Consider the following 4,952-nt stretch of genomic DNA (forward strand, 5'->3'; position numbering starts at 1 on the left):
CATTAGGAGAATCATGTGATGGACCAGACCCAAACTATGAACGTAGCATATTGATCGTGTCGTTTTATTGCTGCAGTTTTCTGCGTGTCAAGTATTTGTTCCTATGACCATGAGATCATATAACTCACTGGCACCGGAGGAATGACTTGTGTGTATCAAACGTCACAACGTAACTGGGTGACTATAAAGGCGCTCTACACGTATCTCTGAAGGTGTCCGTTGAGTTAGTATGGATCAAGACTGGGATTTGTCACTCCGTGTGACGGAGAGGTATCTCGGGGCCCACTCGGTAATACAACATCACACACAAGCCTTGCAAGCAATGTGACTAAGTGTAAGTCACGGGATCTTGTATTACGGAACGAGTAAAGAGACTTGCTGGTAATGAGATTGAAATAGGTATGCGGATACCGACGATCGAATCTCGGGCAAGTAACATACCGAAGGACAAAGGGAATGACATACGGGATTATATGAATCCTTGACACTGAGGTTCAACCGATATGATCTTCGGAGAATATGTAGGATCCAATATGGGCATCCAGGTCCCGCTATTAGATATTGACCGAGGAGTACCTCGGGGCATGTCTACATAGTTCTCAAACCCGCAGGGTCTGCACACTTCAGGTTCGGCGATGTTTTAGTATAGTTGGGTTATATGTGTGGTTACCAAATGTTGTTCGGAGTCCTGGATGAGATCACGAACGTCAACAGGATTTTCGGAATGGTCCGGAGACAAAGATTGATATATAGGATGACTTCATTTGGTTACCGGAAAGTTTTCGGGCATTACGGGGAATGTACCGGGAGTGACGAATGGGTTCCGGAAGTTCACCGGGAGGGGTCAACCCTCCCGGGGGAAGCCCAAAGGACTTATGGGTGGAGCACCAGCCCTTAGTGGGCTGGTGGGACAGCCCAATAAGTCATATGCGCCATAAGGGAAAACCCAAAGAAAGAAAAAAAAAGAGAAAAGGTGGGAAGGAAGAGAAGGACTCCACTTTCCAATCCTATTTTGAGTAGGATTGGAGCAGGATTCCTACTCTTCCTCTTGGCCGGCACACCTTGGGGGCTTGGCCCTCAAGGAAAGTCCCTCCCCCTCCCTCCTATATATACTGGTGATTTAGGGCTGATTTGAGACAACTTTGCCACGTGCAACTCACATCTATACACCATAGTTTTACCTCTAGATCGTATTTCTGTGGAGCTCGGGCGGACCCCTGCAGGAGAAGATCCTTCACCACCACCGGAGCGCCGTCACGCTGCCGGAGAACTCATCTACTTCTCTGTCTTGCTTGCTGGATCAAGAAGGCCAAGATCATCGTCGAGCTGTACGTGTTACGCGGAGGTGTCGTCCGTTCGGCACTAGATCGGAGCGGATCGTGGGACGAATCGCGGGACGGTTCGTGGGACGGTTCGCGGGGCGGATCGAGGGACGTGAGGATGTTCGACTACATCTACCGCGTTTCTTAACGCTTCCTTCTGTGCGATCTACAAGGATACGTAGATCCAAATCTCCTCTCGTAGATGGACATCACCATGATAGGTCTTCGTGCGCGTAGGAAAATTTTTGTTTCCCATGCGACGTTCCCCAACAGTGGCATCATGAGCAAGGTTCATGCGTAGATGTAATCTCGAGTAGAACACAAAGGGGGTGTTGTGGACGGTGATGTTCGATTTGCTGCCCTCCTTAGTCTTTTCGATTCGGCGGTATTGTTGGATTAAAGCGGCCCAGACCGACATTATTCGTACGCTTATGAAAGACTGGTTTCATCACTTGACATGCAACCTTGTTGCATAAATATGACAGGCGGGTGTCGGTTTCTTCCACTTTAGTTGAATTGGTTTTGACCGAGGCGGTCCTTGGAGAGGTTAAATAGCAGTTTGCACATCTCCATTGTGGTTTTTGCTTAAGTAAGATACGATCTACTAGATACCCATAGCAGCCACGTAAAACATGAAACAACAATTAGAGGATGTCTAACTTGTTTTTGCAGGGTATGCTTGTGATATGATATGGCCAATGACGTGATGTGATATATTGGATGTATGAGATGATCATGTTGTAATAGTTAATATCTACTTGCACGTCGATTGTCCGGCAACCGACACTAGCCATAGGGTTGTCTTTAAACTAACGTTTGTGCTTGCAGATGCGTTTACTATATTGCTAGGACGTAGCTTTAGTAGTAATAGCATAAGTAGCACGACAACCCCGATGGCGACATGTTGATGGAGGTCATGATGATGGAGATCATGGTGTGGCGCCGGTGACAAGAAGATCGTGCTGGTGCTTTGGTGATGGAGATCAAGAAGCACATGATGACGGCCATATCATGTCACTTACGAATTGCATGTGATGTTAATCCTTTTATGCACCTTATTTTGCTTAGAAGGACGGTAGCATTATGAGGATTGATATGTCCATTTTGCATCATGTTTTCATGTTGATATTTATCGCTTCTTTGGCTATTATTTCACTTCACGGTACAATTATTATGACTTTGCTCTCTTATTTTGCAAGGTTTACATGAAGAGGGAGAATACCGGCAACTGGAATTCTGGCCTCAAAGTGGAGCAAAGTTGAGATACCTATTCTGCGCAACTCCAAACGCTGTGAAACTCAACGGGGATTTTTTTCCCAATTTATAAAAAATACTGGGATGAAGAAGCGCCATAGGGGCGCTAGGGGGTGGCCACAAGCCTGCACGGCACGGCCACCCCCCCCCCCCAAGGCCGCGCCATGGGGGCTTGTGGGCACCCTGCTGGCCCACTTGCCCCCCTCTTTTGCTATATGGAGGGTTTCATCCAGGAAAAAATCAGAGAGGAGCTTTTTTGTGGTTTCGCCGCCGCCACGAGGCGGTACTTGAGCAGAACCAATCTAGAGCTCCGGTAGGACGATCCTGCCGGGGAAACTTCCCTCCCGGAGGGGGAAATCGTCGCCATCGTCATCACCAACACTCCTCTCATCGGAGGGGACTCGTCACCATCAACATATTCATCGGCACCATCTCATCTCCAAACCCTAGTTCATCACTTGTAACCAATCTCCGTCTCGCGACTCCGATTGATACTTGTAAGGTTGCTAGTAGTGTTGATTACTCTTTGTAGTTGATGCTAGTTGGATTATTTGGTGGAATAGTTTATGTTCAGATCCTGGATGCTACTCATTACCTCTCTGATCATGAGTATGATTATGCTTTGTGAGTAGTTACTTTGTTCCTGAGGACATGGGATAAGTCATGCTAATAATAGTCATGTGAATTTGGTATTCGTTAGGTATTTTGATATGTTGTATGTTGTTTTTCCTCTAGTGGTGTTATGTGAACGTCGACTACATAACACTTCACCATTATTTGGGCCTAGAGGAAGGCATTGGGAAGTATTAATTAGATGATGGGTTGCTAGAGTGACAGAAGCTTAAACCCTAGTTTATGCGTTGCTTCGTAAGGGGCTGATTTGGATCCACTAGTTTAATGCTATGGTTAGACTTTGTCTTAATTCTTATTTCGTAGTTGCGGATGCTTGCGAGAGGGGTTAATCGTAAGTGGGATGCTTGTCCAAGTAAGGGTAGTACCCAAGCGCTGGTCCATCCACATATCAAACTATCAAAGTAACGAACGTGAATCACATGAATATGATGAAACTAGCATGACAGAAATTCCCGTGTGTCCTCGGGAGCGTTTTTCCTCCTATAAGACTTTTTCCAGGCTTGTCCCTTGCTACAAAAGGGATTGGGCCACTTTGCTGCACCGTTGCTACTTTTGTTACTTGTTGCTCGCTACGAATCATCTCACCACACAATCACTTGTTACCGACAATTTCAGTGCTTGCAGATATTTCCTTGCTGAACACCACTTGTCAGATCCTTCTGGTCCTTGTTGGGTTCGACACTCTTACTTATCGAAAGGACTACGATTTATTCCCTATATTTGTGGGTCATCAAGACTCTTTTCTGGCGTCGTTGCCGGGGAGTGAAGCGCCTTTGGTAAGTGGAACTTGATAAAGAAACATTCATATAGTGTGCTGAAATTTATTGTCACTATGGATACAAATCCTTTGAGGGGCTTGTTCCGGGTATCTTCACCTCGAATGGAAGCACGAATAGTTGCTCCTCAACCTGCTGCACCTACTGAAAATATTTGCTTTGAATTTCCTTCAGGTATGCTTGAGAAACTGCTGGCTAATCCTTTTACAGAAGATGGAACATCACATCCAGACTTGCATCTAATCTATGTAGATGAAGTTTGTGGTTTATTTAAGCTTGCAGGTGTGCCCGAGCATGAGGTCAAGAAGAAGGTATTGCCTTTATCTTTGAAGGATGAGTCGCTGACATGGTATAGGCTATGTGATGATACTGTTGGAAATATGCCCTAGAGGCAATAGTAAAATGGTTATTATCATATTTCCTTCTTCATGATAATCGTCTATTGTTCATGCTATAATTGTATTAACAGGAAACAGTAATACATGTGTGAATAAATAGATCACAATGTGTCCCTAGCAAGCCTCTAGTTGGCTTGCTCGTTAGTCAATAGATGATCATGGTTTCCTGATCATGGGCATTAGATGTCATTGATAACGGGATCACATCATTGGGAGAATGATGTGATGGACAAGACCCAATCCTAAGCATAGCACTAGATCATATTGTTCGTATGCTAAAGCTTTTCTAATGTCAAGTATCTTTTCCTTCGACCGTGAGATTGTGCAACTCCCGGATACCGTAGGAGTGCTTTGGGTGTATCAAACGTCACAACGTAACTGGGTGACTATAAAGGTGCACTACGGGTACCTCCGAAAGTGTCTGTTGGGTTGGTACAAATCGAGATCGGGATTTGTCACTCCGTGTGACGGAGAGGTATCTCTGGGCCCACTCGGTAGAACATCATCATGAGCTCAATGTGACTAAGGAGTTAGTCACACGATGACGTGCTACGGAACGAGTAAAGAGA

This window comes from Hordeum vulgare, chromosome 3H (assembly GCF_904849725.1).
Source record: "Hordeum vulgare subsp. vulgare chromosome 3H, MorexV3_pseudomolecules_assembly, whole genome shotgun sequence".
NCBI lineage: Eukaryota > Viridiplantae > Streptophyta > Magnoliopsida > Poales > Poaceae > Hordeum > Hordeum vulgare.